The 21,699-nt window shown below is 37.8% G+C and overlaps 1 long non-coding RNA gene and 1 pseudogene across 1 annotated transcript; one reads left to right on the forward strand and one right to left on the reverse strand.

Annotated features, from left to right (window-relative positions):
* The first annotated feature begins 13,682 nt into the window (after positions 1–13,682).
* LOC132215135 (uncharacterized) lies at positions 13,683–15,780 on the forward strand. Its single transcript, XR_009448456.1, has 2 exons — positions 13,683–14,685; positions 15,039–15,780. It is a non-coding gene; the product is annotated as an uncharacterized LOC132215135 (long non-coding RNA).
* A 4,139-nt stretch (positions 15,781–19,919) lies between these two features.
* Positions 19,920–21,170, reverse strand: LOC132215405 (large ribosomal subunit protein eL18-like; annotated as a pseudogene).
* Positions 21,171–21,699: the final 529 nt, after the last annotated feature.

The raw sequence follows: 21,699 nt of genomic DNA on the forward strand, positions 1-21,699 counted from the left end.
TTCAGCAGGCAAATTCTGTTTGTTAAAAGTAACCTTATTACTGTATAATTCTCAAGTAACAGACTATATTTAGAATGATGTTTTCTTCCTCAGGTAATCATAATCATTATCCCTTATATTTGTGTAGTATTTCACAGTTTATACAGCATCTTGCATTTTAAAGGCACTATATGGTTTATAAAGTTCTGAATCACCTATCATTTTGTTAGAATCTCACAATAGCCCCATGAAGCTATTCCTCATTATAGGTAACTTCCAAGTATCTGAGTTTGGACTCACACTTGAATGGTACTCTTTCTCCTATCAATCTCTTTGGACTTCAGAGTTTGTTGATGAGAAAAACAATGCAATTGTTCATTCTCTTTGATGTTCCCTCCTCTTATTCAATACCCTATCACTCTGAGAATTTGCTTTCTTTCTTGGATATTGATATAGTCTCTCTCTCACACACACACACACACACACACACACACACACACACACACACACACGCCTGCCTACTGGCCTTTATTGTCAGTAGTCTTTTCTTCTGTTTCATACCTCCCCAGCCTATCATCTTCAGGGAAATAACCCGAGAGAGGGGGGGGGGGCGGGGGAAGAGAACACCAGAGAGCTCTTCAGGAACCCCACACCCCTGTAAACAAATGCTCCTCAGGGAACACTGCCCCATTTTCATCCACCTCCATATCCATATGTAACTCTTCTGATAAGAATTACCATCCTTCAGCTAACTCCTCCATAGCAGAAAGCTACAGCCATCCCAGTAGTTGTGATTAAATTCAGTGACTGCCTGACAAACCCTGGTTGTTCTAGATCCAGTTCTGGAAGGAAGGGAGATCAGCTCTCTCAGATTACCAAGAGGATGACCCAATTTTGGACTTCTTGGTTCCACTCTGGAGCTCATGGGTAATCATTCTTGGCAGAAAATTGTAAAGAATAGGCCCAAAGAAGCCCCCTAGACAGCTCAACCACTCAACATTCTGAAGACCCTCACACCACCTTGAGAACTGAGTGGCTTGGGAGTGGACTGGAATGACATTTGGGCTGCTCATTTGCCTTTGGAGTTTCACTGAGCTAACACAATATAACTCTTGGGATCTAAAGTTACTTTTTATTTGAATATTTAACACCCAAGTAGTAAATTTCTCAACTTATTTTGATATAATATTTATAGCAAGAGGTTATTTCAAGTAGATTATTTCTTCTTAAAGACTATGCCTTTGTTTTGTCCCCATAGCTATTATTCTGGATTAGGAATTTTACTTATGCCTCTTATTTGCCAGCCTCCTAATTGGGCTTCCTGGCTTCAATCTCTTGCCTATTTCTTTCTTTGTTTGTTTTATTGTTGTTGATGTTAATCCTCATCTGAGGATATTTTTTCCATTGATTTTTAGAAAAAGTGGAAGGGAGGGAGGGGGGTGGAGAGAGAAACATCAATGTGAGAGATACAGCGATTGGTTGCCTCCCACACACACCTGACCAGGGCCGGGAATTGAACCTGCAACCCATGTACTAGTACATGCCCTTGATTGAAAATCGAACCCACTATCCTTTGGTGCTTGGGCCGACACTGTAACCACTTAGCAACACCGACCAAGGCTCTTGCCTATTTCTTTTAAAACCTCTGATTATCAAAATCTTTCAGTGAACTCCAAGCATAGAGAATGGGGCCCAAACTCCTTATCTTGGCACTTAAGGTCCCCCTAGAGCAGTGATGGCGAACCTATGACACGCGTGTCAGAGGTGACACACGAACTCATTTTTTTGGTTGGTTTTTCTTTGGTAAATGGCATTTAAATATATAAAATAAATATCAACAATATAAAACTTTGTTGTACTATGGTTGCAAATATAAAAAAATTTTCTATATGTGACATGGTACCAGAGTTAAGTTAGGGTTTTTCGAAATGCTGACACGCCAAGCTCAGAAGGTTCGCCATCACTGCCCTCTAGCCCCAATTTATCAGGGAGGGAATATGTCTAGTGGTTAGATATTTGGGCTTTGAGATCAGGCAAATCTGGTTTCAGTACTAGTTCTACCACTTGTTAGCTGTGTGACCTTGGGCAAATGGCTAAACTTCCCTAAACCTCAGTTTCCTTACTAGTAACAACTGTAATAGTAATACCTCATATAGCTGTTGTTAGGATTAAATGAGATTATGCATGGAAAGTACTGTATACAGGTACCCCACACGTATAAGGAAGATCCTAATATTTTATTTATTATCATCATTGGTTTTCAACCCTATCTCCTCCTATTTGGCTGCAGCTAAGCTGATGTAAAATCCACTGTGCTTACTTTCACATTCTTGCTCTACAAATATACTCACTTTGTCATTTTCAGCTATCCTCAGCCCCTTAAAAATTCCTTTTCTTATCCTCATTACCCATCCAGATCATATAAATCCTTCAAGGCCCAGCTGAAATATCACCACCTACCCACGAAGCACTTTCTGCCTGCCTTAGTAGTCCCCCCTGATTGTTCTCTCTTCTCTAAATTCTTACAGTCACTTATTACCTCTACTTGCATAGATTTTTTGCAGGTTCACATGATTTCATTAAACTGTATGTGCTTCTTTGTCTCTTTATTCTTTTCATAATCTTGAACTCTTTTTTATGATTTTTATATTGAATTATTTTCTTCAGCTTTTTCTCTACTGAAGTCTATGTTTTAGGCTATTCAGAACTCCACATTTCCCCCAACATTTTATTATGAAAATTTAAAAATGCACATAAAGTTGAAGTAACTATACAGTGAACACTTTTATACTCACTACCTATATTCTACAAATAACATTATTCTTGCTTTATCCCATATCTATCCATCCCTTTGTGCATTCAACAATCCATCTAGTTTTTAATGCATTTCATAGAAAGTTGCGACATCAGTACACTTGACAAATGATAATACAAATTAGTTCCATCTGGTAAGAACTTTGAAGATAATATAGTTTACTCCCTGATTTTATAGATGAAAAAACTAAAGCCCTAAGATATTAAACAATTAGTCTAACTTCAGTCAATCAATCAACATATATGTTCTGAGCACCTACTATGTGTCTGGTATTCTGCTAGGTCCTGGGATATAATCAATAAAACAGATAAAGGCCTTGTCATCTTGAAGCTTACAGCTTAATGGGGAAGACAGATATTAAACAGATCATCACAAATGGTTAAAGAGTAAAGTACATGGGGATCCAATTAAGTGGTGGATTGGTAAAGGGATTCTGAGAGGAATCATTACATACTGTATTGATCTCTAGACCCTTACTGTTGCTGATTTCCAGTGGCTTTCATATATAATAATACTCTCTTTTTTTCTACATGAATAAGTGACCATATTGTAAAGTTATTATCATTGTAAAAATAAGAGATTCCTCCAGAAGAGACCAAATACTGTGAGGCAGAGTTAGAGGTGAAGTCTCTCTGGAGGAAAAGATTCCCAGCAACATAGAGATGTTAGCCCAAGCCCTGTGGTTAAAGCTATAAAGCAGAAACATTGGCCTTCCGGGAGCTAGGGCAGAGATTGCTCAGGTCAGAATACAGGCAGCATATGAACTAAGGCAAAAGGGACCCTAGACTTGCAAGAAGCTCATTGTAGGGTGGGATCAAAGAATTACAGATACAAAGGTTTCATTAAGAGTAGCTTCCTGAGCTGGACTTTGTTCCTAGTTTTAGAGTTGTAAATTCCTAGTAGGCTGAGAATGTGTGAGTGAAACATGATTTTTCCTTAGGAAATTTCTAAGTTTCTCTCCTAATGAATAATTTAAGGATTTTGCAGTTTCTCCTGCAAGTTTGTTCTGCTGGAATCTGTCTTACTGTACTAAGGTAAATAAATGGGTTCATGGGTGGTCTCAAGATAAGGGAGTGGCATGGAGATTTATCAAGGCTTTTTTGTCTCTCTCCCTTGTTTCTTTTCTTTTCTTTTCCCTCCTTCCTTCCTTCCCTCCCTCCTTCCTTCCTTCCTTCCTTCCTTCCTTCCTTCCTTCCTTCCTTCCTTCCTTCCTTCCTTCCTTCCTTCCTTTTCTTTCTTTCTTTTCTTTCTTACTCATTTTACATTTGGTAAATAGACCACTTCTAGATAACCCTAAAAACTTGTTGAATGTCATGAGGGAGGACTGTGAATACCTTGTACTCCCAATTATTCACTTTCCTTTTTTCAAATGGATGATGCATCACCCATTGCCAAGTGATTTGCCTCCCTGTCCCACTAAAATCAGGCTTGGTTATGGGACTTTGGCCAATGGCATGAAAACCCAACAGAATTTACTCCACAAAGACAACTCATTTGGTTCTCCCATTGCCACAAAAATGATCAGCCTGGGTCTAAGCATGGAAAGACAAGTGGAATAGAACCACAGCTGGTTTGCAGGTGCCAGCATCTAATGTGAGCGATAAATGCATGCTTGTGTTATAAGCAATTGGTGCTTTGGAGTTGTCTGTCTCTATAGCAAACCTGAGCAATACATACTGACAAAAAAGTATTGAGACTAGACCATCTCTGGAGTTTTGCCTAGGGTGGGTAAGATTTCTCAGAAAGCTAGTTTTGAACTAGCTATTTGCAATATTGCAGGAAGATGGTTTGGAAATTAAAGGAGACTAATTCAAGTGAATAAGGGTAGTATGGAAAGAGGTGTGAAGTCTGTATTGGGAAGAGGAAGTAGTGTTTTCTTAACTTGGAAATCTTTTTTTAACAATATTTTTATTGATTTCAGAGAGGAAGGGGGAGGGAGAGAGAGAGAGAAACATCAATGATGAGAGAGAATCATTGATCGCTGCCTCCTGCACGCCACCTACCGGGGATTGAGCCTGCAACCCAGGCACGTGCCTTTGCCCAGAATCAAACCTGGGACCCTTCAGTCTACAGGCCAACACTCTATCCACTGAGCCAAACTGGCTAGGGCTTAACTTGAAAATCTTTACATTAGTTTGTTACATTCTTCTAGAGCTCCCTAGACTACCCCTTGTAAATGCTGGAGTTTAGTTTCTCTCAGAAAAGCCATGGCCTATGATATGACTGGCAATATTATTAAAAAGTGAGGTTGCTTTCAATATTTGATAAAAAAAATTTCAAGCACCCTACTTAAAAATAAACCTTCTTTCAAGGAACTGCCTAGTGATACAGAAATCAGCAAATATTCTTGATTTTTGTCTGAAAATATGATTATAGATTTTCTTCCAATAAAACTTTATAAAGGACAACCACTGAAGAACGTCTTCCTATGGAGTAGTAGTAGAACCCAGCAATGCTTTCTGTAAGATCTACTGAACCTTGCGGGCACCAACTAAAATGTAACAGGAATCAAAAGGAGAGCATCCTAAAAAGTACTGGATTTCTAACTTCTTATTAACTGGGTCACCACTTTGGATCCTTTGATGCTATTTTTAGAAGCAAATACTTCCTTTGTTCAAGTCCCCTAACTTTGAATCTTTGTAATGTTCCAGCTGCTTCCAGCCAGACCTGCTTTTCCCATTCATTCTGAAAACGTAGGCCAGATTAAGCCCAAAGTGTCACTTACACCAAAGCACACCCCTAACTCACACCCAGAATAGCTCCCCACTGCCTTGAACAAAAGGCCATACTATAAATGATCACCAAGGCTCTCTACAAATAAAACCCAATATATGGTCTTAGCTTCCTACTACACAAATCCTCTACTCCAAACTAATGATCTACTCACAATTCTCCAAATATAACTTGTCCTTTCCTGCCTACTCACCTCTGCTCATGAAGTTAAAGATATGCTCTCTCTCTTCTGTTTGTCCAAATACTTCTCACCCTTCAAGCCCTCACTCATGTTTCATCCATGAAATGATGTCTGACAACGCAATTACAAGGGATTTGGGTCTTATTAATTATATGGATGACACAGACTTTTTGGAACCAAATATTGCTTGATGTAATGAAGTCAAAGGACAATAATTTATGATTGTAACTTCTTAATGGCTTAATAGCTTGAGCAGAAGGCAAAAAGCTAAATACCACATTGAAGCCGAATCTGCTAAGCCAGATTCTGCTGTTGACAATTTAGTTAGAATTTAGGGATAAATACAAACACCCAAATCCTCTTTTAAAGTAATAGCTACTGCTCAAGCATTACCTTCAAAACCTGGAGACCCATTAAATATTGTGGGTTTTTAGGATACATGGAGAGTAAATCTTGAAAGGCAGGGAGATCTGTGCATTCTCTTGGAAATCTGTGAATCATAAATATTATTTTTAGTCCAATAGTTTTTGAACTTTACTTTTTGTAATAGAACACCCATTTTTTCAAAAATATTTTACATGAGCCAGGCTGGTGTGGCTCAGCAGTTGGGTGTCGACCCAGAAACCAAGAGTCCTTTAGCTCAATTCTGTCATAGCACATGCCCGAGTTGCAGGCTCAATCCCCAGTAGGGGGTGTTCAGGAGGCAACCAATTGATGATGTCCCTCTCTCATAGATGTTTCTATCTCTCTATCCTCTCCCTTCCTCTCTCTCTCTAAAAGTCAATAAAACATATTTACATATCTATATCTATATCTATATCTATATCTATATCTATATCTATATCTATATATATATATATATATATATATATATATATATATATATATACTAGAGGCCCGGTGCACAAAAATTTGTGCACTCGGGGGGGGGGAGGGGGGGTCCCTCAGCCTGGCCTGTGCCCTCTAGCAGTCTGGGACCCCTCGGGAGATAACGACCTGCTGGCTTAGGCCTGCTCCCGGGTGGCAGAGGGCAGGCCCAATCCCTAGGTGCAGCCCCTGGTCGGGCTCAGAGCAGGGCTGATTGGGGAGTTGGGGCGCCGCTCCCTGTCACACTCAAGGCAGGGTCGATGGGGAGGTTGTGGAGCAACCCCCTGTCACACACAGAGCAGGGCCCATCAGGGGGGTTGGGGCTCTGTACCCTGTCACGCACAGAGCGGGGCCTATCAGGGGGTTGAGGAGCTCCCCCCTGTCACACACAGAGCAGGGCGGATCAGGGGGTTGGGGCGCCGCCACTCTCACACTCAGGGCAGGGCTGATGGGGAGGTTATGGCTCTACCCCGTCACACACAGAGCAGGGCCCGTGGCGGGGGGGAGCTCCCCCGTATCAGGCACAGAGCAGGGTGGATAGGGAGGTTGTGGCCCCGCCCCCTGTCACACACAGAGCCGCAGGGCGATCAGGGGGTTTGGGTGCTGCCCCCTGTCATGCTGATTCCAGTGCCGGGAGGCCTCACGGCTCCGCTGATCCCGGTGCTGGGAGGCATATTACCCTTTTACTCTATAGGGTAGAGGCCTGGTGCACGGGTGGGGACCGGCTGGTTTGCCCTGAAGGGTGTCCTGGATCAGGGTGGGGGTCCACTCTGGGGTGCCTGGCCAGTCTGGGTGAGGGGCTGAGGGCTGTTTTCAGGCTGGGGGTGACTGAACTCCCAAACGCTCCTTTTTTCCTTTTTTTTTTTTTTTTTTTTTTAATTCTGGGCCAGCTTTAGCTTGAGGCTTGGCTCCAGCTCTTAGGCCTCCGGCTGAAAGTAGGTTTCTGGCCTTTGCATACAATGTTGCGAATCTGCTGGCTGAAGTTGGGCGTATTTGTTACAGAGTTTCTTAAACTGCCTGCTCAGAGGCCTGCAGCAGCAGGCGGGAAACGTTGGTTTCCTCCGTCACTGAGGCAACCAAGCCTCATGTTAGTTTCAAGCTGCCTGGCTGCCGGCCGCCATCTTGGCTGACAGTTAATTTGCATATCTCGCTGATTAGCCAATGAAAAGGGTATCGGTCGTACGCCAATTACCATGTTTCTCTTTTATTAGATAGGATATATATATATTTGTACATGAAACCTTAATGTATAAAACAGATTAAAGTACATTTTTTTCCTGATTAAAGGAGAACAGCAGTCCAGGCACACCACTGTGTTGACCTCTCTATTTTCCCTTTATCCCAAGGTGATCACTGCATCCCTTCCTTGACACACAAGTCTAAAAAAACTATTTATCGCTGGTATAGTCCAACTCTGCTATCCTGTTTACAACACCTCTGATGATTATCCATTCAGCCTGTGTTTAAATATAAGGTGTTGGTCTTTCTGCTTAGCTGAAATTGAGCTAACGGTATATTATAACCCTTACCAAAATGAAGAAGTTGAAGCTCTTCAAATTGAAAGCCACCTGGGACGCACAGGTCAGGGCGTCTCAGCAGATAGTAACATGTGTCACGAGTGCCAAAGTACCCAGAGAAGGACCAGAAGAGTGGTTCAATGTCAACCTCTGGGTCAGAGCTCACTGCCTCCAGACCAGTGTAGGAGTTCTACAGCGTGTACCTTGGAAAATGGGATTGGGCTCTTTGGCAGTATCTTTATTCCTTACAATTGCTTCAAGCCTCGGAGCTGCTAGCAGTTTGAAAGATCATTTTAATTAAAATATTTACTCTTAAGTGACAGGATATATCTAATGAAAGGTTACAAAGGCTAAGGCTAGAAAATATTTAAAACATGTTTCACATTGCCATTTTGTCAGTAATGCCCTTCCCATGTCTCTCTTCTATAATGAAATCCAAGACTTCAATAGATGGATCTTCCAGGATCACAAAATGCATTTATTTTTCTTACATGGAAAAGGAAGCTTATCAAAAATAAATAAGCATTTAGATGGCATGTGGAAGAATGGATTCCTCATGCCAGGTTCCACATCCAAATGAACTGAAGGAAAGTGCTGTACAAGATAACCAAGTATGTAACAGATAATCATGGATAAATATGAGTGGGAAGCTTAACTTCCTACTGGTGGTTATCCAGAGCTTGTTGGTATAACCACAGGCAGGGCTAAGCCAGAGTTTCCACTCCCATCCCTGAGTTAGGTGTTATTGCCTTCCAACAAACCCTCAAAGGGCCCAGTGTTGTGAGATAGAAGGGTAGAGAGGAAGGCCAAGGCACAACTCTATATGAAAGAGATTCATTTAAATATATACTGTATTTAATACAATATTCAAGTGAGTATAAGAGTCTGTGCTCCACTGTGAGTAAGGGTGTGGCTGCTGGAAGCTAACTTGGAGGGGGGAAAATTTTGGATGTTGGTAAAAGTACTTTAGCCCATGGGTAAAGTACCAGCAGAGTGCCAGCTGGGAGCATGTATGTCAGAGAGCACAAAGAGAACACCGTTTCTGAAAAAACATCTGCCAAAACCTCCAGACTTGGAATTCAGGCAATCAAACAGAGCTGTGAAACAAACCTATCAACCTAAAACTTACCAGTACACCACTTTGGCTTCTTCTGAATTATGTTGACAGTGGTAGCACTCTTCCAAACACAGGAGGTTTGTTATTTTATGGGTAGCAACGAGGTACTGGCATAGGTGGTTTCATGTTGTCAGTGTATGCATAATTCCCCTTGTTGGAGAAAAACAGCGTATGCGATTTCTGCCCCCGCAGAACACAATGTGAAGTGCCTTTAGTGGGATGAGTAACACTGGGTGGTGATCCTGAAAGCAGGGGTCTCTGGTTGGTTATGGCCGGAATTGTATTCAATTTCCTACACTTTCTTCTAAACCCACCTCCTTTAAGTAGTTTTCTACTTGGCTGCAGTCAGTTGAAGTGTGATATCAGAATGAGGACATTTGCATTCTCTTTGAAAACCATAAAGTCTTTCTGAGGAGAGAAACGTCCATGTAAAAAAGAATTTTAAAATCAAATGTACAAACAAATTAATGTACATATACATTTAGAATAATTAAATCTTAGAATTCCAATCAAAGGAATTTCAGAAGGCATCTAGCCCAAACTCACCTGTCACAAACCTGGCATGGGACTGTGCCTGGGGCTTGCAAAGTACAAATAGGTAAACAGTAAAACTTCATGTTTTCAAGTTCCCTTATTTCAAATTTTATCATATTTAATAAGGAGCACTGAGGATAAAAAGAAAAGCCCATGTTATTTATGATATTTAAAATACATAGTCAAGGATGAAAGAGGAAATGTAAAATGATACGGCAGAATTTCTAGAAAATTCTTACACTAAAAACAGATGTCAGAATCTCAGAGATATAGCCAAGTGAAATTCAAAGAAAATTAATAGTATCAAATACCTATGTTAATAAATATTAAAATAAATTAAATATGCTAAAAATGTAAGAAAATGACATAAATAGAAAAAAGCAGAAGAAATAAATTGATGAGGATAAAAGCAGAAATGCCGGGCTGACATGGCTCAGTGGTTGAGCATCGTTCTATGATCCAGGAGGTCATGGTTCAATTCCAGGTCAAGGCACATGCCTGGGTTGCGGGCTCGATCCCCATAACGGGGTGTGCAGAATGCAGCCAATCAATGATTCTCTGTCATCATTGATGTTTCTATCTTTCTCTCCCTCTCCCTTTCTCTCTGAAATCAATAAAAATATATTTTTTAAAAAGCAGAAATTAATGAGATTTTAAAACCTATACTAATATCAAAAGATGGTTCATTGAAAAAATTAACAAAAATAATCCAACAGCCAATCTAGTATTTTTAAAGGGGAGAGAAAGCATAAAGACACAAAATAAGAAATGACCTGGGGAAAGTGACAGTCAAAAGAAAGGTAATGTTTAAAACCACAACTCCAGGCAAATACATGAAATTTTAAATAATAATAATAAACCCATTACATGTTCATATAAATAATGCTTTTATTTATATAAAAATAATTATATATTTCTTTTAAAATTTGCTAGGATGAGTGGTTTGCATTTTTCAAGTCTCTTTAATATCTGGCTACACAGAAGACAATTGGATTCTCACCTGCTTCGGCATTCAATTTGTTGTCACACACACTTTAGCCTCTGGATAACTCCACTGTATATTTGTGAGAGAATGAAAATGAAAGAAGTTGAAACTTGATGTTCTAGAAAATATAATTTACCAAAAAGTATAATTTTACCAACAAAAAACTACAGGCCAATCTTATTTATGAATATTGATGCAAAAATCTTAAATAGGATATTTGGAAATAGAACCCAACAGCATATTAAACAAACATCCTGAGCAAGTAGGACTCGTTCCAGAATGCAAAAATGCTTCAGTTTTAGGAATTATAAGTCATCATAAGTCAAATAAGGAAGTCATATAAATAGAGCTAAACATTTTATAAAATTAAAAACCCATTCCTGATAGAAATAATAAAACAGGAACCAATGGATACTTTCTTAAAATGATAAGATATAAAAATTGTCATTATATTCTTAACTTAATCATATGTACATAAGTTTTATATATGATATAAATATGGAGATAGAGCTAGAGATATCTTAGCCTTCAGACCAGCATTTTATTTACTGGGAAACATTGAAGGCATTTCCACTAAAGCCTGGTTTAAGACAAGCATGAACACAATCACTATTATTATTTAACCTGATACTGGAGGAGTTGGTCAATACTGTTAGATAAGAGAACACAACTAGAAGCATAAGAATTTATAAATTATTAAAGATAAAATTATTCCTTTTGGTGACAATGCAAGAAAATTGCTGGAAAAACTATAACTTGAATTGAGAATTAGGAAATTAAGTATTTTCCCCCCCACTTATTTAGCATACTATATTTCTGTTTACTCTTTATTTTATTAGATTAGTCTATTTTTCTATTTGTGGACCACTATCATACAGTTTTAATTACTATAACTTTATAATGTTTTGATTGTATGAGAAAAATCCTAGTCTTTTCTTCCTTTTCAAAGTCCTCTTGATTATTTTGTCTACCACAGTTTCTCTTCCACATGAAACATAGGATGAAATTGTCAAGTTTAAAAAGACTGTTGATATTGTAATTGGGAAAGCATTGAATTTGCATATTTACCTTTTGAGAGAATTGATATCTCTACAATATAAGATTTCCCATTGTGTAGTATACACTGTTCCTCTAAGTGAGACTGTCCCTAAAAATTGCAGCTCCTCCACACTCCTTATTCTCCTCTTGCTTTATTTTTCTCCATAGCACTTGTCGCTATCAAACATTCTTTATATTTTATTCTTTATTTTGTTTATTGTCTGTCTCTTTACTAGAATAGAAGCTTCATGAAAGCAAGTACATGTGTTTGTTTTCTTTACCCCAAAATAGCCCCAAAGCCTAGGACAGGGCATGACACATAACAGGTGCTTAACAAATATTTGCTGATGAATTTATAAATGTAATTTTTTTTATCTATTAAATAACATTTTCTAGTTTTCTTCATATAGGAATTGCCAATTTCTTGAACATTTGGTCCTGTTATGTTTGTTGTTGCTATTATGAAGATAATTTTTTATCCATTTATAACTCTGATTAGAAATTAGAAAATTCTAATAGTTTCTTATTTGATTGTCTTGGATTTTCTAAATAGACAACCATATATTAGTAATTTGGAAATATTCTTGTTTCCTTTCTAATATTAATACCTGCAATCTTTCCATATTTTGTATTTTTATTGGCTGGGAACTCCAGTAAATGTTGAAAATTATCAGTAAGAAGTATCTGTTTTGTTTCTGACTTTTAGGAAATGCTCATCAAACTAAATATGATTAAATATTGTAGATAGTCTTTATCAGGTTAAGGAAGTTTATTCCTAGGAAATAGAAAGCTCAAAAGTTTTAAATTATACTCAAATTATTAATATTTCCTCTTATGATTTGTACTTTTTGCATCTTGTTTGAATAATCCTTTCTTACAGCAAGTCATAAAGATGCTTTCTTGTACCTCCTTCTATACATCTTCCACTACCATGTAGATTTTAATATACCTGAAATTAACACTTGTGGTATTTGTGAAGTAGGGATACAATTTCATTTTTTTCCCTTATGGATAACCAATGATCTCAAAATCTCTTCTTGAAGAGTCCATTTTTTTTCTCATTCACTTGCAGTGATTTCTGTCATACATCAATTCCAGGGTCTGATTCTAGCTTCTCAGATTTCTTCTATTATTTATTCATTTATCCTGCACAAATACTGTCCTATCTTCTTATAATTGTACTAGAGGCCCAGTGCATGAAATTCATGCCCGGAGGGTGGGGGAGGGTCCCCTCAGCCCAGCCTGCACCCTCTCCAATCCAGGACCCCTCGGGGGATGTCCGACTGCCGGTTTAGGCCCGATCCCGGGGATCGGGCCTAAACCGGCAGTCGGACATCCCTCTCACAATCCTGGACCACTAGCTCCTAACCGCTCACTTTGCCTGCCTGCCTGATTGCCCCTCACTGCCCCCCCCCCCCCCCCCCCCCGCCGAAAGCCTGATCACCTCTAACCGCCTCTGCCTGCCAGCCTTATCGCCCCTTACTGCCCCCCCTGCCGGCCTGGTCACCCCAAACTGCCCCCCTGCTGGCCTGATCACCCCTAACTGCCTCTGCCTGCTGGCTTGATTGCCCCCAACTCCCCCCCCCCCCCCGCCGGTCTGGTTACTCCCAACTGCCCCGGCCTGGTCGCCCCATGCAGCCTGCTGCTCAGTCATTTGGTCGCCCCTCACTAACCCCCCTGCCAGCCTGGTCACCCCACACAGTCTGTTCAGTCATCCATTCGGTTGCGATGGTTGCTTAGGCTTTTAAATAGATAGATAATAAATCTTAATATCTGATAGGAAAACTCCATCACCATCTTCTCCTTTAAAATTATCTCTGTGATTTTAGCCCTCTACCCTTCCATAAGAACTTTAGGATCATTTGGTCAGGTTGAAAAATTGACCCTTTTGACATTTTATTATAATTGTACTAAATATATAGATTAATTTGAAGGGATTTCAGAGAGGAAGGGAGAGGCAGAGAGAGATAGAAACATCAATGATGAGAGAATCATAGATCAGCTACTTCCTGCACGTCCCCTACTGGAGATGGAGCCCACAACCCAGGCATGTACCCTGAACAGGGAATTGAACCATGACTTCCTGGTTCACAGGTCAACGCTCAACCACTGAGCCACACTGGCTTTGCAATTCTCAGCCTTTTAGTCCATAAATATGGTATATCTTTCTATTTATTTAGGACTTCTTTTATGTTCTTTAATAATGTTTTAAAATTATCTCTACATAATTATCAGGCATAAAGTTTCTTAGATTTATTCCTGGAGAGTTTATGATTCTTGTTGTTATGATATTCTTTAGTATATTTTCCAATTGATTTATGCTACATAGGAATGCTGTTGTTTTTAATATGTGTTTATTGGTTTCAAAGAGGCAGGAAGAGGGAGAGAGAGACAGAAATATCAATGATGAGAGAGAATCATTGATCAACTGCCTCTTGCACGCCCCCTACTGGGGATCAAGCCCACAACCCAGGTATGTGCCCTGACCTCCTGGTTCATAGGTCAACTAAGCCACACTGGCCAGGCTACTGTTGTTGTTTTTAATGTTGATTATCTTCAGGAACTTTACTGAATTCTCTCACTAGATGTCTGGTTTAGAAATTTTGGGATTTTCTATGTATACATTTATAATTGCCTACCAAGAAGGACTGTTCTCTATCTTTTACAATTCTTTAGCCTCTCCTTTCCTTTCCTTATCTCTTGGTCAGAAGTACTTAATTTTAAGTCCTAATTATCAGTCTTTTTCTTCATGGTGATTGCTTTCTGTTCCTGCTTAAGAAATTGTTACTTATTTCCCCTATGTTAACTTCTAAAAGCTTTATTGTTTTTCCTTTCATATGTAGATCTACAAGTCATCTAGATTGATTAGTGTGTATAGTGGGAGATAGGAGTCAGGATTTTTTTTCATAAACATATCAAGTTGATTCTGCACCACTAAATGAAAAGACCACTTATTACCTACGAAATTACAGTGACAACTTTGTCATAAATCTTTAGAGGTCTGTTTCTGAACTGTTATGTTTTCTTTGTCTATTTTTGTTTATATTTTTTTCTGTATTTATAGAGCAATTGATCTGTAATTTTGCTTGTGATGTTCTTGCCAAGTTTTGGTGTCACAATCTGAATTACTGTAGCTATATAGTAAACCTTATTATCAAGTAGCTTTGCCCTCCAAAATTTACCCTTCATAACTATCTTGACTATTCTTTAGCTTGTCAATTTCCACAAAAAGCCTTCTGAAATTTTTATTAGGATTATATCAATTTGGGGAGAATTGATATGTTTATAATATTGAGCCTATCAATCTATGAATATGGTATATCCCTCTACTTATTTAATTCTTCTTCAATTCCTCTAAGTAATGTTTTGTAGTTTTCTGTGAAGAGTCATCTACATCTTTTGATAGTTTTCCTTTTCTAGATATTTGATTTTTTGCTATTTAAATACACTAAAGGCCTGATGCACGAAATTCGTACAAGGGGCTTGGCCCCCGCTGCCACAGCAGCCGCTTCTGCCTTGGTCCCCGCCGCAGTGGCTTTGTCCAGAAGGTTGTCTGGAAGGACATCTGATCTAATTAGCATATTAAGCTTTTATTATGATAGATATATAGTATATGTATGTATATACGTATGTATTTATAGGTATATATAAATAAATTTAAAATTTGTGTTGCCTAATATTTATATTTCTGGTGTATGGAAATACAACTGATATTTTTGTATATCGATCTGATATCTAGCAGTCTTACTAAATTTTCTTATTATTTGTGATGGTTTGTCTATAAATTCTTTTGTATTCTATATATGCAATTATGTCATCTGTGGATGATGATAGTTTTGTTTCTTTTTTCCCAAACCTATATCTTTTTTCTTTCTGGCCTTATTATACTGGCTAAAGCTTTGAGTAGAATGTTGACTGAAGTGGGAAGTGGTGATAACAGATATTCTTGTCTTGTTTCTGATTTCAGAATTAAAACTTCAATATTTCTCCATTAAACATATTTGCTATATCTTTTCCTGTTGTTTGATTGGTTGGTTAATTTTTAACATATCCTTATAAGATTAAGGAAGTTCTCTTATATTGCTACTTTATTAAGAGTTTTTAAATTTTATTAATTTTATTTTTCCAATCACCATTTATCCCCTCTATGCCCTCTTCTACCTCTACCCACTCCCCACCCCTGCAATCACCACACTGTTATCCAAGTCCATGAGTTCTTTTTTTTTTCTTTTTTGCTCAACCCCACCACCTCCCCATCATCCCCTCTTCCACCTCACTAGAGCTGTCTGCTGGCTGTCTATGAGTCTGTAAGAGTTTTTTTAAAATAAAGAGTGGATGTTACGTTTTTTCTCCATTGCCTACAAGGATCAAATGGGGTTTCTTCTTTATTCTGTTGATGTGTGAATTACATTGTTTGACTTTAAATTTTAAATCAACAGTGCATTCCTGGAATAAACCAAAGTTGATCTTATGTATTATCCTTTCTATATATCAATGTGTTTGATTTGCTAATTTTTCTATATTTATGAGTGAGCTTGATCTCTAATTTTATTTGTGATATCCTTGCCAAATTTTGCATAATCATATTTTCCTCATAATATGAGTTGGAAAATAATCTCTCTTTTTCTTTGAGAAAGATTTTCATTAGAGTGATATTGTTTCTTCTATAAATATTTGAAAATTCATTGGTAAAAACATCTGAACCCGGAATTTTCTTCATGAGAAAGTTCTAAATTATAATTCTTTTCCTTTAATAGATACAGGACAATTCACATTTTCTATGTGTTCTTGTGTCACTATTGGTAGGATGTGTTTTTCTGTAAACTTGTTCATTTCATTAAAATTTTAAATTTATTGGCATAACATTTTTCATGGTATCTTATCTTTTTCATGTCTTTAGTACCATGTAGTTAGGTCTCTTTTTTTTTTCATTTCAAATGTTGATAATTCTACTTTGTGTAGTACAGCAGCTGATTTTGGTTACTGTTAGTTTTTCCTTAGCATTTAGTAAAAAGTCATATTGCATTAAATCAATGTTAACTGAATGTTACTATAATATACTTTTTTAAAACTTAAAAATAGCCCAGCTGGCATGGCTCATTGGTTGAGCATTGACCTATGAACCAGGAGGTCACAGTTTGATTCCCAGGCATGTGCCCAGGTTGCAGGCTCAATACCAAGTGTGGAGCATGCAGGAGGCAGCCAATCAATGCTTCTCTCTCATCATTGATGTTTCTATATCTCTCTCCCCATCCTTTCCTCTCTCTAAAATAAAAAATATATATTAAAAATAAATAAATATAAATAAAACTTAAAAATAACCATTATTGAAGTATAATTTACACACAATGAAATCTACTTATTTCTAAAAGGTACAGTTTGATGAGTTTTGACAAATATATAAACCTATGTAACCACCATCCCCATCAGGATATAAAACATTTCTATTACCCCCAAAAGTTCCCTTGTGCCTTTTGCAATCAATTCCTGTACTTCTTCACCACCGACCCACCCATGCCTGGGCAACCACTGATTTGATTTTTGTCACTAAAGATTAGTTTAAACTGTTTTTGAATTTCATTTAAATGGAATCAGACATTGGGTACTCTTTTTGTGTCTGGCTTCTCTTTCTTAGCACAATATTTTTGAGAATCATCCATGTGCACATACCAATAGTTCATTCCTTTCTATTGCTGAATGGTAGTCCATTATATACCATAATTGGTTTAACCATTTATCTGGTAATGGATATCTGAGTTGTTTACAGCTTTTAGCTCTTATAAGTGAAAGTACCATAAACATCCATTGACAAGTCTTTGTGTGGATATGTTTTTATTTTTCTTGAAGAGTACCTAGGAGTGAAATTTATGTGTCAGATGGTAAGAATACATTAACTTTCTAGAAGACTGCCAAATAGTTTTCCAAGGTGGTTGAATTGTATTACACCCCCACCAGCAATGTATCGCAGTCCTGGATGTTCTATCCTTGTCAAAACTTGATAGTATGTCTTTTTAATTTTAGCTGTTCTAGGGGGTGTATGATGGTATCTTATTTTGGTTTTAAGTTGGATATTTCTAATGACCAATGATGTTAAGCATCTTTTAATGTGCTTATTGATCATTTGTATATCCTCTTTTATGAAGTATCTATTTAAACCTTTTGTCCATTTAAAAATAATTTGTTTCTTTGCCTTCTTAATATGTAAGAGTTTATTATATTTTATGGATACAAATCTCTTGTCAGATATATGTATAATGAATATATTCTTTCAATTTTTGGATTGTCTCTCTTTTTTAGTGTTAGCAGTTCCTGTGACTTTATTACCAGTAGAAATCATAGATATTTCAGATCTATTAAGATGTTGCAGTTATTTCAAAATGTCACTAATCTCATCGTTACTTCGAAATTACAGCAATTAATGAGGCCTACTACTAGATCTTGTTAGTTAATATGTTTAAAAAAAATAAGCATTCTCTATTACCGTACCACTAATTTATTTTTTAAAATATTTTGAAACTATATTTTAATACCTATAAAGGTTTTCTTTATGCTCCTGCATATTTTATTATAATATTTAAAACTTTGTTCTAAAAAAAATAATTGATCTACTACTTGACAAAGACATACACACACCTTGTTCTGGGAATGGTTCACCAAACATCAGAAGGATTCACAAAAACATCAGAAGACACAAGAAAAGATGCCGAACCTGGAGAAGGAAGCCCTGTGGGCAAACTAAACTTTCTGTTTTAAAATCCCAGAGCTATGAAACATTTTCCCTAGTGCTGGTCAGATTGAGGCCCTTCCAAATATTTTCTCATCTCCATTTTTAATCGTTCAATGGACATTTATTTAACATCTAAAGAGTGCCACACAAACTGTGAAAATGAAGCCAAGACAGCGCTGGTAAGGGAACTGCTGACCGGGCAGGTGAGAGGAGGAGGTAGGCAGACCCAAGGAGCAGGACTCAGAGAAAACACAGGTCCCAGCGCTGCTTCTGTGAAATTCATGGACACTCCTCCCTAAGGTAGAAATGCCATCAGAATAATTCATGGTTCCCCCAGTATATCTTTTATTTCTCTATGACTCATCTTTTCATTTTCTTCTAAGGGCAGAAGATTATAATTTTGATGAGATCAAATTTTTCTTCATTTTTCTCTTATGGTTGGTTCTTTTTGCATCTTACATAAGAAATCTTTGCTTATCTTAAGGCTGTGAAGATTTTTCTCCTAAGATTATTTCTAGACTTTAGTGTTTTTTATTTTATATATAGATCCATGTTCAAATTTGAGTTAGCTTTGCAAGATGAAGGTTGAGGTTCATTTTTTCCTACAGATACCCAGTTATTGTAGCAGCATTTGTTGAAAAGCCTATTCCCACTGAATTACCTTGAACTTTTGGTTGAAAATAAATTCTCTCTCTCTCTCTCTCTCTCCTTTTGTTTCATTGACATATAGGTCATTCCACATGCCAATACCACACTGTCTTGATAATAGCTTTATACTAAGTCTTAAAGTCAGGTAATATAATTTCAAAATTTTTTTGGCTACTAAAGATATTTTATGTTTCCATGTAATTTTCAGATTCAGTTGGTCAACTTAATTTTTTTAGAAAGCCTGTTGGGACTTCAATTTGTATTATGTTGAATCTATAGTTGAGAAGAATTGAGCCTTTTAATTCATAAACATGGTTTCTCTTTTCATTTATCTTAAATATGTTTGTAGTTTCCAGTGTATAGGTCTTTCATGTATCTTGTCAAATACTTCCCAATGTAATATATGTTTGGGAATATTATCATAAATGTACTTTAATTTTTTTCTTTCCAATTGTTCCTCTCTAGTATGTAGAAATACAAATGAATTTTTCAGCATCCAAAATCTTTTTTTTAATCCTCACCCTAGAATATGTGTTCTTTTAAAAATTGATTTTGAGAGAGAGAGGAAGGAGAGAGAGAGAGAGAGAGAGAGAGAGAGAGAGAGAGAGAGAGAGAGAGAGAGAGAGAGAACATTGATGTAAGAGAGAAACATCAATCATAGGTATGTTCCCTGACTTGTAATCGAACCACAACCTTTTGGTGCACAGGATGACACTCCAGAAAACTGAGTCACCCAGCCAGGGTTCCAAAATCTTTTTAATAACAATAGGATCTGGAATTAGTTTTTGTAGCCTGGATTGACCCACTGGCCTCTCCCTCGAGGAAACTTCTGGCCCTTGGTAAGTAGGTGTGGTTTGGTGTGGTTGTGAGGGGTTCCTGGAGCCTTGCCAAAATGCTGGTACACTTCTCCACCCTTTCAAGGACCAGAAAGCAGGCTGGTGCCACAGCCCTTAGGGAATCCAGGGCCAGTTGGTCGAAGGTGAGGATTTTGCCCCCAGCCTTGAGGATGCAGCTCAGGCACGGCTGCTCACAGTAAGTGCACACATCTTCAGTTTGGCACCTCCTAGACAAACATGTCATTGGGTATAGTCCTTACAACCACAGAGGTTTTGCCATCCTGGCCAGGAAGTTTCAACTTCTGGATCATCCAGGAAAGGGACAGAGGTGGCCAGTTGGTGCGACTCATGAACAACCTCTTCAGCACCACTTGGTTAAAGGTGGAGTTGGTTTGTCTGGCCAGAAACCTGTACAGCTTACCAGTAGCCTTAGATAGTAGATACCCTGGCTCTTGGGCTCTTTGAACCATTATGCTAAGTGAAATAAGCCAGTCACAGAAAGGCAAATACTTTATGATTCCACTTATATGAAGTATCTAAAATAGTCAAATTCATAGAGTCAGAGTGTAATGGTGGTTGCCAGAGGTTCAGGGAAGAGGGATCTACTAATTAATGGGCATAAAATTTCATTTAAACAAGATGAATACATTCTAGAGATCTGCTTGCTATACAATATTGTACCTATAGTCAACAAAACTGTATTGTACACTTTAAAATTTGCCAAGAGGGTAGATCTCATGTTAAGAGTTCTCACTACAATAATAATAATAAAAAAGGATTAGGGGATTGTTTTCATGGTATAAAGTTCTTATAGGAATGTTAAGACTTCAAGGTAAAAGAAAAAAATTGAAGTCCTGTTTTTTAATGACTTTCAGGTTTTCAGCATATGTCTAGTTCTTTCACTTTATGAATGGAAAAGGTGGCATGTATCCAGTGGCTTAATCTAAGGTGTCAACAACCTCTGAAGCTATTGAAATAAGAGGAGTGCCCACAATTACTAAAGATCTTCCGGTGATAAAAAAAGAAATTGCATAAACGTCTGGCTACATGCATCAGAATGATTCAGCGTTTCACACACACACAAAATTGATTTCTATTGATTTTCCAGTTAGGTAAATTTTCAGGAACACTTTCTCCTCGTACTTACCTGAGCCAGTTGAAAGGGAACAACTGCTTACTCCCATAGACGTCATAGCTTCTGAAAGCTGGTCAGAGAGCTGCTTTTACTATGTCTTCTTTATCTCCACTTTTCTCTCAGTAGATAAGAGACTGAATGGATGATTTAGCCAGAGCAGAATTCTACCTGTTGGTAGAAAGTTTTACTAAGCTAGGTTCGCAAGAATGAGATGATTGCTGAGGGCAATGAGCATGTTCCAAACTGCTTGCAATTTAATTGTTTAATTCACCTGAAAGAATCTGTACCTAAGCCTCTTGCTTATCAAGTGTACTCCCTAGGGGACCTGATTAAGGAAGGAAATAGGATATAGAGCCACTGCCATTGATCTGCGGTATGGTGTGAACATCTCCCTACTAAAGCCTTGGTTGAAGCCATGCCTATTAACCTTTAATTTCCATGTCCATGCATAGAGTAAAAACTTGGCTATCCAGATCCTTCAGAGAATGGGGTGGATCCTGGATAGCTATGAATAAGCAATCTTTCTGAAATTTGTTTCTCCTTATAAACTAAATGTATAGGATATTATTTTCTTCTTTTCACATATA

The sequence above is a fragment of the Myotis daubentonii genome, chromosome 14 (assembly GCF_963259705.1).
Source record: "Myotis daubentonii chromosome 14, mMyoDau2.1, whole genome shotgun sequence".
NCBI lineage: Eukaryota > Metazoa > Chordata > Mammalia > Chiroptera > Vespertilionidae > Myotis > Myotis daubentonii.